This window comes from Chenopodium album, chromosome 6 (genome assembly GCF_948465745.1).
Source record: "Chenopodium album chromosome 6, dcCheAlbu1.1, whole genome shotgun sequence".
Taxonomy (NCBI): Eukaryota; Viridiplantae; Streptophyta; class Magnoliopsida; order Caryophyllales; family Amaranthaceae; genus Chenopodium; species Chenopodium album.
This window is the reverse complement of record NC_137839.1, coordinates 2929294-2942058: the sequence shown is the minus strand read 5'-3', so window position 1 is coordinate 2942058 and position 12765 is coordinate 2929294.

The following is a 12765-nucleotide window of genomic DNA, read 5'->3' as shown; positions in this document are numbered from 1 at the left end:
TTTGTGGCTCATTATACGAGCATGATTTCATTAATCTGATGCTTTTTTCTTCAACTGCTTTGTCTTATTTTGAATGCTTTACTGTTTCTGAACTTGAGAAATTTCGCAAAAATTTGTTAAGTACAAAGCTTTCAGCTTGAAGAATTCTGCTGAAGATAAACTTGCACTGATAGCGCCTCTTGCCCCCTCCAGAAATCTGAAGACTCAAGTCTTTGGATTGCCGAGTTGGGTTTTGTTTCTTTAACTTTCAGACTAAGCTGAATAAAAAATTTCTAACAGTTGCTGTTATCCTTGATTTTCTGTCTATCTTTAAAAATGGATATCTGAAACACAAGGCCAACTGAAGGCAATATTTCAGATAATGGCCTTCTAGGATACAAAGCTCAGTTAAGGCAATATCCCAGACTTGTCCATGGACTCATGTCTTTAGAGAACAAGTCTTACTGAAGTTTGACTTCAGCTGAAAGACCAGAGTTCTTTAAAAAGACGAGTTTGTCAGCAATCTGAAACCCAGTTACCCAGAGGCGAAGGTTTCAGACGAGGCTGAATAAAAACCCTTAAAGAGTAGATAGAATAAAGAAAACTTGAAAGAATAAAAAGTTGCAAATAATTATAGAAATTGTGGCTCTGAGGCCTTTCATTAACGATTCAAAATGTACTTACAAAGATTGTTCTGCCCCGAAGGATTTACACATGATATTTCTTAAGTACATCCGCATTCCAGTGATTTTTCAACTCAGTTCCATCCAACTGCCGAAGTTGGTATGTTCCTGGCTGAAACTCATCATAGACTTCATAGGGTCCCTCCAAGGCCGCTGAGAGTTTCTCGTGAATTCTGTTTTTCTGCACTGCAGCAGCATTTCGAAGGACGAGGTCTCCAATTTTGAGAGGTCTCGCTTGGACTCTTCGGTTGTAAAATTTGCTGATTCTCTGCTTGTATGCAGCCATTCTGACTCGGGCTGAGTCTCTCACTTCATCGAGGAAATCCAAGGATTCCCTCATAAGGTCTTCATTCTCAGCCGAGAAGTGGTGCACTCGCAGGCTTTCTGTACCGATCTCCACGGGGAGAACGGCTTCGGTGCCATACACCAATTCGAAGGGTGTGTGGCCTGTTGCCTCTTTTTCGGTTGTCCGAAGGGACCAGAGGGTTCCTGGGAGCTCCTCCAGCCATTTAGACTTCTGATCCTCCACCCTCTTTTTGAGGGCGTTCAGGATTTGCTTATTTGCAGCTTCGGCTTGTCCGTTACTTTGCGGGTGGCATACCGCTGAATATGCCAGTTTGATGCCGAACTGATCCGTATACCGCTTCAGCGGCAAGTTATCGAACTGCCTCCCATGATCGAAGAAAAATACTTTCGGGATGCCGAAACGAGTGATAATGTTCTGCCAGATGAATTTTCTGACAGTTTGTTCTGTAATGTTCGAGGCTGCTTCGGCCTCGATCCATTTACTGAAATAGTCGACACCGACTATCAGCCATTTTTTTTTGGTATACTACATCTGGAAATGGGCCCAAGATATCCAGTCCCCACTGGGCGAATGGAAGTGGGTTCAGCACAGACTGAAGCTCTTGGGCCGGCTGATGGATGACTGGTGCGAATTTCTGGCATTTTTCGCATTTTCTGACCAGCTCCTTAGCGTTTGAGATCATGGTGGGCCAATAGTACCCTGCCCTTAGTGCTTTGTGGGCCAAGGTCCTTCCCCCGATGTGGTTCCCACAGATGCCGAGGTGAATTTCCCGAAGGATGTAATCGGCATCCGTCGGTCCCACGCATTTCAGCAATGGGGTTGAGAAGGACTTTTTCAGAAGCTCTCCTCTGAAGAGGATGAACCTTGAGCAGGTTCTCTTCAGTTTGGAGGCCAAAATTCTATCCTCGGGAATTTCTCCCCGAAGCTTGAAAGCTAGGATGGGATCCATCCAGCTGGGCTCTGGGTCGGCACAGCACACTTCAGGTGCTTCGTCGACACTTCTCTCTCGGCGCACTTCCACATATACAGATCTGTTCAGCTCAGTGAGAGTTGAACTGGAAAGTTTGGAGAGTGCGTCGGCTTGAGCATTCTGACCCCTTGGGATCAGCTGAACTTCAAAAGTTCTCAGGTTTGCAATGACTGATTTGATCTTGGCAAGATAGGCTATCATGGAGGGCTCTTTGGCCTCGTAGCTGCCATCGATCTGATATGCAACTAGCTGAGAGTCTGTTTTCAGGCAGACATGCTCGGCTTCCAAAGAGATGCACAATTCTAGGCCAGCTACTGCTGCCTCATATTCAGCTTCGTTGTTCGAAGCCTTAAAAGAAAACTTTAGTGCATACTCAAAGGATTTGCCTTCGGGAGAGGTTACCACTACCCCTGCCCCCGAACCATTTACGGTGGAGGATCCATCCGTAAACACGGTCCAGATTTTCTTTTCATCGTCTAGCGTCTCTTAGTACGAGCATTCGGCCAAGAAGTCCGCTAGAGCTTGAGCCTTGATGGCTGCTCTCGGCTGGTAGCTGATGCTGAATTCGGTGAGCTCGAAAGCCCACTTGGCCAGCCTACCAGATTTTTCAACTTTGCCGAGAACTTTTTCCAGCGGCTGGTCAGTTAAGACCACTATCTGATGGCAATCAAAATAGGGCCTCAGCTTCCGATCAGCTACCACTATTGCGAAGGCGACTTTCTCGAGTAGAGGGTAGCGAGTCTCGGCATCCATCAGAGTGTGACTGACGAAGTAGATCGGCTGCTGAATTTTATTTTCTTCCCTCAGCAGCACCGCACTGATGGTGGCTGGGCTGACAGCCATGTACAGATACAGAGATTCTCCCTCTGCTGGGCTAGCCAGTGTTGGGAGTTGAGCCAGATGCTCCCGAAGCTGCTTGAAGGCTTCTTTTTGCTCTTCCTCCCAAACAAGCTCTTTTGTTTTTGGGAGTTTCAGGGCTTTGAAGAAAGGTAACCCCTTGTCCGAAGCTCTGGAAATGAACCTCGAGAGGGCTGCCATTCTTCCAGTGAGCCGCTGAACATCCCGCTTTGTTTTCGGCTCAGGAAGACTGAGCGCTGCTTTGACTTTGGAGGGATTGGCATCAATCCCCCTCTTGCTGACCATGAACCCAAGGAATTTCCTTGACTTCACGCCGAAGACACACTTCTTCGGATTCAGCTTCATTTGATGTTTTCTTAAGGTGGCGAAGGTTTCAGCCAGGTCCTTAACATGGTCTTCAGATTTTTTGCTTTTGACGATTGAATCGTCAACATAAACTTCCATGTTTCGGCCTTTTTGATCGGCAAAAACTTGATCCACCAACCTTTGGTAAGTTGCCCCCGCATTTTTCAATCCGAAGGGCATCATTTTATAATTGTACACCCCAGCGTTCGTGACGAACGCCGTCTTTGCTCGATCGTCGGGGTGCATGAAGATCTGATGATACCCCGAGAATGCGTCCATGAAACTAAGCAAGGCATGGCCACTTGTCGAGTCAACTAGCTGATCGACCCTCGGCAAGGGATAGAAATCCTTCGGACAAGCCTTATTTAGGTCCGTGAAGTCAACGCACATTCTCCAGGTACCATTGGCCTTCTGAACCATCACCACATTTGCCAGCCATTCTGGATATTGACAAGGCTCGATGAAGCCTGCATCCAACAACTTTTTGACCTCGGCTGCGATGTCTCGGTTCTTATTTGCGGAGTAATTCCGCTTCTTTTGCTTAACTGGCCGACACGTTGAGTCGACGTTAAGCTTATGGGAGATGAGGTCTGGACTTATCCCAGGCATGTCAGCTGCCGAGAAAGCAAACACATCTCTGTTGTCCCGAAGGAGTTGAATAAGTTCACAACGGGTGCTCAGATCAAGGTCCATCCCGATTGTTACACATTTCTCAGCGTCTCCTTCGGTCAACTCAACCGTTTCAGTGTGCTGGTCCAGGTCCATTGTTGATGGGCTGGACTCTTCACAATCTGGCCTGCTGTCTATGTCAGCAGACGTCCCAGACTTTTTCTTCTTCGGCTGGCTCTCTGAGTCTTTCGGCTCAGATGAAGAGCTAGCCCTTTCTTTTTCTGGCCCTTTTTCTCTGGGCACAGAACCTTGGGCCGAAGCACTTAAACCTTTCGGATTTTTTGTACTCGGCTCTCTTTCTTTTTCTTTCTCCTCCTCATCCTCATCGTCGTCATCTGGGCGACTAGTGGATGGCTTGAGGTAGTTGCACCTTCGGGCCTCCTTTTGGCTGCCCTGGATCCTCTCGGGGAAGCCGGCGTCTGAAACGTAGATCATCAGCTGATGATATGTCGAGACGACCCCTTGGATCTTGTGAATTATGGGTCTCCCCAAGATCACGTTGTACACTGAAGGAGCGTCGATGACCAAAAATTCAGTCATGACATTCCTAACTGCTTCATCGCAGCCAATGGTGACAGGAAGCAGAACCTTCCCATCAGGATAAGTTGAAGCCCCGTTGAATCCGGATACTGGGTAGGATACCGGCGTGAGGTGCTTGGGCTTCAGCTTGATTTGATTATAGGCCTTTCGGAACAAAATATTTGCCCCGCTACCACCGTCAATTAGAACTTTGCTGACGTCGTGGTTGGCCACCGTGGCGATGATCACCAACGGGTCCTCATAAGGGAACGTTACCCCCCGGCAGTCGGCGGCTGTGAACGTCATGTTCGGCACCGACGACTGAGGAGGCTGCATGCTAGCGTTGTTCATCTGGTGGGTAAGAGCCCTAAGGTGTCGCTTGTGTTCCCTCCGAGAACATATTCCTCCCGAGATAACATTGATTGGAGGGAATTTTCCCTCCGCGTTTTTACTGTTCCTCCGGGGGAAGTCAAGGTCCTGCCGAGAGTCCTTTTCAGACTTCTCGGCCTCTTTTTTCTCGCGGTGATCCGCGATGTATTTTTTCAAGTATCCCTTCCGGACCATGTCTTCGATCTGGTCCTTCAGCTGGATACACTCTTCAGTGTTATGTCCCGGGGATTCGTGGAACTCACACCACTGATTTTTATTTTTGCGCTGATACCACTCGGGGAGTGGTCTCGGCTTCATATAACTCTGCTCTTCCTTCGTCACGCTGTAGATCTTAGCGCGTGAAAGGGCTAACGGAGTGTAGGACTCATATCTGCCTGTGAATGGGGCAGATTTTTCCTTCTTCGGCTCGTTGGCCGAAGATTGTTCCGAGGCTTTCGCCTTTCCTTTCGTCTTCTGGCCTTGGCCTTCGGACGATTGTTTTTGTTTCCCATTCCCAGATTGGGGTTGGGATTTTGTTTTGTTCCACTCCTCAGCTCGGATGAACTTATCCGAGGCGTTCAGAGCTTCCTCCAAGGTCTGCGGGGTGTGCATGACCATGAAGTCTAGGAATTTCCCGGGCTGGAGGCCATTCTGCATTGCAAAAACAGCTAGCCCTTGGTCCAGCTGAGAAACGCTGGATGACTCGTTGCTGAAACGGGTCAGGTAGTCCCGGAGACTCTCGGTCTCCCCTTGCTGCAGGCCGATGAGCTCAGCAGTGGTCTTCTCTCGGCGGTTTGCCGTGGAGAATTTGCTCTTAAACTTGGTGGACAGGTCATCCCACCCTGTTATAGAGCCTTCCTTTACTCCCTTGGAGATCCACGCTTGCGCGACCCCCTTGAGAGTGGTGGGAAAATATTTGCACCAGGTCGCTTCGGACCTTGGGCAGAGATGCATGTGCCCCTCGTAGGAGGCGATATGGTCCTTCGGATCTGAAGTCCCATCATATGTAATATGTGACGGTATTTTAACCGTAGGCACATGCTCTTCCAGAATCCATTGCTCGAATGGGGAACTGGTGGGTAGCATAACGGCCTTGCCTTTGTTCCTGGCCGAAGGGACCGCGCTCCGCCCTCTCAGAGAGGCAAGAGTGGTTTTCGTCCCTGGCTGGGAAGTTTGGGCCTCGGCTACAGGGAACGAGAGGCGGCTGTGCACGCTCGGCTCCCTGCCGCCGAGTCGGTCGAGTACGCTTCGGCTAACAGTCTCAGGTCGCTCTCGGTGGGCAGATTCCGGCCGAGAGGCTGAGCTGCTGCTCTTGTGCGTTTCTGGCCGAGAGGTTGAGGATCCTTTGAAAAATTGAGGGTTCTTTTTTCTCTCTCTTTCAGTTCTCCAAGTATCCTCTTCCCACTCTTTCAGCTCCCGGAAGGAGGGAGGCTTCCCCCCATCATGGTCTAGCTTCCTCCGCTGATGCCTGGTATGCGGAGGAGTTCGATCACGAGGTGGAGGCATATTTTGTGCCCTCATTGCCTCCATGAGCACCGCCAGCGCTCTCGCCACTTCTTCCGAGCTGGGCCCCGTCAAAGGGGTCCTCGGCTGAGTGTGAGAGTGAGAGCGGATGGTCAAAGGTTGACTTTGGGGCACTGAATGAGTCCTATGATCGGACTGACTTCTGTTAGACCGAGGGGGACTCGGTCTATGATGAGAATTGTGAATTACGGGAGAAAGGGAATCCTCCCGGTATGATCCTCTCCCCGAACTGGCACCCTTCGAAGAGTTCCTGTCCGGCGAAGGCGGTGGTGTAGGAGTTTTAGGCCTTTCGCCCGCTCCTTGACGTAGGCTTTTGTTCTTGCGGTTCTTAGCCATTGCTACTAAGATGATTGCAAGATGACTTTGGTTGGCTTAAAGATTTTTCGAAAGTCTTCCCCACAGACGGCGCCAAATTGTTTCGGATGAAACAATGGGACCTTGCCGAAGGTCCGATGAAGTGGATGAAGATTTGTCCGGTCCAATAGATGCTGGGCCGAAGGTTTCCTGCACAGCAAGACACACGTAAACTGGCCTCGGGGGTGGATCCGAGGAAGACCCCTCCGATGCCGAAGTCAAACAGTGTATTTAGGGAGGAAGCTATGCAAGAGATTTAATGCTTGAGGCTTTTGTGTATATGACATAAATGAATGAATTGAAGGCTTTTATACCTTTGCATATGAGGAGAGGAGAGCAATTAGGCCCTTAAATAATCATGGGCTGACCATAACAATTTGGACCAAATGACTCACGACTGACTTGGCTTGATTGGAGGATTGGGCCTTGACCTTGGAACATTGGATCATTTAATGATTAGGCCCAATTGGATAAATTGGATCCAAACAAAAATTATAAACTTTTCTTTGTGTTGAGCAATACCCAATTACCCATATTCATTTTTGCAATTTAAGATGTCTGAAAAAACCACCATTTTCTTACAAGGTTTATTTTTATAAGGAATTTGTTTTTGTTTTAGGTGTATAACATAAAGAGGCATATAATGATAATAATGTGAATGAAATTCAGTCTCAAATCATAGGTATCACCCCCGAGACTGTACCACATCAGTCATTTGCTCGTTTTTTCTAAGAACGAACAGCGGTTTTCTGCATCTTTTACCTGTTTCCTGTCACATAATATTAAAAGAAAATTGAGTTCCATTTTACAGATATTAGTTAGTGTAGTTTGAACAAAGGTTACGATATGACAATCAAAATGCTGCTCAAATGAAGATGATATGTCAGTTGATTTGTAGGGATGTACTGATTAGTTTTGTTCTGTAATAGGTTTCTGAAGTTTATGAGAATCTGATATTTAGGCTGTACAAGATGGCTCATATGTTACCGTCCAAGACACTGAAGAGGCCAGCTGATGAAGCTTCTTCGGAGAGTGTGAAGAAACAAAGGGCAGTGGATGACGAACCTAAGTTTAATGCTGTACTGGATGAGGTACTTAATATCTAACTATTTGTTGTAACACTTAATTTACTCTCAATATCTGAAGTTTTTCAATCTGGAAGTTGTGATTTTTGTTATAAAGAAGAGTTCTATCTGTGTTTTTATTTTCCTTGCATGGTTAAGTAGACATAAAAGGATCTTACTGATACCATGATTATTCAGGGACATTCGATCTCTAAACAGCCGTGTCAACCAACCACACCAGAAGATGAGATTCAGTCTCGAATGGAATCTCATAATTCAGAATGCTCTGTGGAGTCCCTTCAGTCAATAGATTATTACGATTCAGAAATGAGTATTCATGATGTAGATGCAGAACGGTTGGTAACTATTCAAAAGTTCACCTTCGATCCTGTCCTATTGAGGAAAGAATTGGCCAAAATGATTATATTACATGAACATCCTCTTTCTATGGTTGAGCAAATAGGGTTTAGAGACTTTTTGTGTAAAGTTAATCCTTCATTTGGGATGCTCTCTCAAAACACTATTGAGAATGATATAATGAATATCTTCAAATTTGAGAGGTGCATGACATACACCGATTTAGGCGACAATTCTTCAGGTAAAGACTGTGGAGTTGCTATTACAACAAAAATGTGGACTTCTAATGATGGAAATCGAAGATTTTTGGCCATCACGGGACACTTCATTGATGATGAGTGGAAAAGACAATCATATATCTTGAGGTGATTTCAGTTTTCACTTTGCTATTGCAAAAAACTGTTTTTTATCAAAGGTGTGAGCTGTATGCTTATCTCAGTTGCAGCCTTATATTTCTCCGCTTGCTGCAGGTTTGCAAATGTTCCATTACCTTGTACAAATGAGTCAATTAGCAAGGTCATTCTAGATTGTTTCTCATACTTTGATGTGATAAAAAAACTGTCAACTATAACAGTCGACAGTTACACTTGTGATGACAAGCTTGTTGACATTCTAATGGAAAAGCTTCCGGGTAATAAACTACTCTTTAAAGAAAAACTATTCCGGCTACCATGTTTTTCTCATACTATGAGCCTGATGGTTCAAGATGGACTTGATTTGGTTAGGCATGTAATTGAGAAAATACGTGATAGTATTGTGTTTTGGACATCATCACCAGAAAGAGAAATGACATTTGAGAAAGCCGCTTGTGAGTTGGGTGTAAGCACTACATCAAAGTTGGTGCTTGATGATGGGTTGAATTGGAGTTCAACATACTTTATGTTGCAAGACTCATTTGTTGTCAGGGATGTATTTTGTCTTTTAAGACAGCAGGAATCTCATTACGACTCTTTGCCTACTGAGGAAGAATGGGATTTAGTTATGGAAGTGTGCAATAGGCTGCAATTTCTGTATAATGAGACGAATTATTTGGCAAACTGTCCTGCTGCTTGCTTCTATTTTATGCACTTGTGTTACATTAAAGAGACTTTAACCGAGTGGCTCGATTGTGAGGCTCCAGGGATTAAAAACATGACCTCAATGATGGTAAAGAAGCTCGATCAGTACTTCTTTGCCACACATGATATACTAGGGGTTGTGTCTGTGTTTCACCCTAAATATCGTTTTTTCTCAGTGGAGCACTTTTTTCCGTTATTTTATAGAAATGAAGCTGAAGGTGTGATTGAAAGGATTCGCAGAATGTTCTATGATTTATTTAATCAGTACAAGAACTCCCATCCTGTGGAAAAATCCAGTAATGAGGGCTTAAGCTTGCTAGAGTTGCGACAAAATCCTGCAGAATTCACGTTTGAGAGGTATCTCAGAGAAATGAAGAAGAAAGAACCTGAACTATACGAGGTTGACTTGTACTTGAAAGAATATTTCGATCCGGAAACAAAAAATTTTGATATCTTGTCTTGGTGGAATAACAGGAAGACAAGATATCCTGTCTTGCATAAGAATGCGAAAGATATCTTGTCTATTCCAATATTCTCAGTTAATGTAGCGAATGCATTTGATATTGGTGATAAGATTTTGGGTGCAAATCGTAGCAGACTTCGTCCAACAATGGTTGAGGCATTGATGTGTACTCAGAGTTGGATTAGGAGACGCAAAAATTTGAATTCCTAAGGTAAACCAACTAAGTTAAAGAAAATCAGGAAATATTATTACTGTTTAGTGTTTTCTACATTGATTATGTATTACTGCTTTTATATATGGGATAATCACACATATTTTACTTCATGTATTTGCGTGCAGTTTCATCTTCAGCTATAAATTTGCATACATTCGGTGCAATCTTTGATGATGCTTATGTTGAATGTGGAATAATTTTTAAGGTAAACCTCACTTCTATAGTCCTATCTAAATACTCATATATTCACGTTGTTATCATTCCTTTGAACTGGATTTGATCACATAACATTGTTTCTCAGGACACGGCTGCAGAATCTAGTGATGAGCCTTCACAGTCGCCTAAATGATTGATATCAGAGAATTACTCACTGATAGCTTTTGAATTTTGTTGAAATGTTAGTTCGTTTGTACATGTATGCCTGGTGGTGTCTAGGGAGAAAGAGTTGGATTTTGGTAGAAGCTCGCTGTTAACTGAGTAAACTGGTGACTAAGTGCAATTGTAGACCTTATAAAACAATAGTAGTGTACGCACTTATGATGCATTAAAAATTGGTGTGTTGCATACTTACATGGTTTTCTTTTTCAACTTTCCATCTTTCTCTCGTTGGATTTTTCTTGGTCCTCTTTTTCTCCCCTGCTCTTTCTGTCGTCTCTAGGATTGTATAGTCGTGGCGGCGGACTGGCAGGTTGGTGAGGTCATGGCAATGCGAAAGAGTTGTGGTGATTTTGAAGGGGTTGGGAATATTACTTGTTGGTTGTGGCCTTGTGAGTTGAGTAGTGTTGGCATGGAAGGGCAGAGGGACTTATTGCTAATTGGTGGTGCACTTGTGTTTTTATATGCTTTTCTCATGAAATGGTGAGTCACAATTGGTTTTTCAAAGAACTTAACAGGTCAGTTTTTTGTTTTTTGAAAGTAACAAGTCAAATTTATTCGATAAAATGGAATAATTATTTGATACATTGATACATAATTCAAGAATAATACTTTGCATTGTAAAAAAAAATAGAGTACATCAAATTATGTGTGATATTGTCACATGTTTTAAGATTAATTCTCATTTCTAAAATCACAACGATCTACCAGTGATATCGGATTTTAGAAACCAAGAATAAAAGTAACTTCAAGTCATTAGTTAGTTTTAAAACACTCTGTAATATCTCATTTATGCAAAATTAACTAGTATCCGATCACTTGGCTGTATGTAGTATAGAGCTGTCAAAAGTTGACCCGACTTGATATCGACTCAAACTCGATTATTAATCGACCCATCTGAACCCGAAAAATGGTGACCCAAACCCGACCTGACCCGATCTGGAACCAACCCTTGACCCAAGTTGACCCGAGTATGTGAGACCTGAACCTGAACATGAAATGGCCTGAAGATGACCCGACCCGAATGTAACCCGTAAATTATTGACCTAAACTAAACTCGACTTGAACCAAAATTGACCCAAACCCGTTTTAACCCGTCAAAACCCGAATTTAACTCGACTTGTTACTAACCCGACTTGAAAATGAGCCGACCTGATTATAACCAGCAAATTATTGACTTGAACCGAACCCGAATCAAAATCGAGAATGACCCGACCTGATTATAACCCGCAAATTATTGACTTGAACCGACCCTGACTCGAACTCGATATTTACCCTAACCCGTTTTAACCCATGAAAACCTGAATTAAACCTGACCTATTGTTCACCCGACCCGAATGCAACCCGACCTGTTATTAACCCGAATTAAACCTGACCTATTGTTCACCCGACCCGAATGCAACCCGACCTGTTATTAACCCGACCCAAACCCAATAAGAAGTATGACCCGACGTGACCCGACTAAAGCATGACCCAACCCAAACCCGACCTGCATAGGTTATGGAATTAATCCAAATTGACCCGACCCGAGTTGACCCGACCCACTCTTACCGACCCAAACCCGACTTGTTTACCCGAATTGACAGCTCTACCCGAAACCTCCAAAATTTCTCAAAAAACGTGGATATTAGTCTTTAATTTTGGATTTTTTTGACTTTTTTTCACCCGGAAATAAAAATTGCCGAAATGTTTACCATGGTCCCTAATACCCTCAAGGAGTCTAATTGGCTAGGTGGAACCATCTAATTTGCCTTTAAACGACCAATTTACCGGTTTAGAACTTGCATCGATTTCATTAATAAAAGCCTACCACGAACATTTATTACAACAAATAATGATCATATATGGCTCCAAGAGACATTATATGACCCTCAAGATGTATTCCCTAGAATTTCAAGACTTTTCGACACGTAGCCCCGAAGACTCCAAAAATTCTCAAAAAGCATAGATATAGCCTTCAATCTATGAATTTTTTGACTTTTTGTTTTTCGCCCGAAAATAAAAATTGCCGAAATGTTTACCATGGTCTCTAATACTCTTCGATAGTCCAATTGGGTGGGTGAAACCATCCAATTTGCCTTAAAACGACCAATTTATCGGTTTACAACTTGCGCCGATTTCATTAACTCAAGTCTACCATAAACATTTATGATAACATATAATTATCATATATGGTTCCAAACGGCATTATATGACCCCGAGATGTATCCTTTATAATCTAAAGGCTTTTCGACACCGTTCCCCGAAACCTCCAGAATTTCTCAAAGAGCGTGGATATTAGCCTTCAATTTTGGAATTTTTTTACTTTTTTCGTCCGGAAATAAAAATTGCCAAAATGTTTATCATGGTCCTTAATACCCTCCGGAAGTCCAATTGGGTGAGTGGAACCATCCAATTTGCCTTTAAACACCAATTTATCGGTTTACAAATTGCACCGATTTCATTAACTCAAGCCTACCACGAAGATTTATGACAACAAATAATGATCATATATGGTTCAAAACAGCATTATATGACCGCGAGATTTATCCCCTAGAAGTTCAAAAAATTTCGACACCGGGCACCGAACCTCCAAAATTTCTCAAAAATTGTGGATATTAGCCTTCAATTTTGGAATTTTTTACTTTTATTCGCCGGGAAATAAAAATTCCGAAATA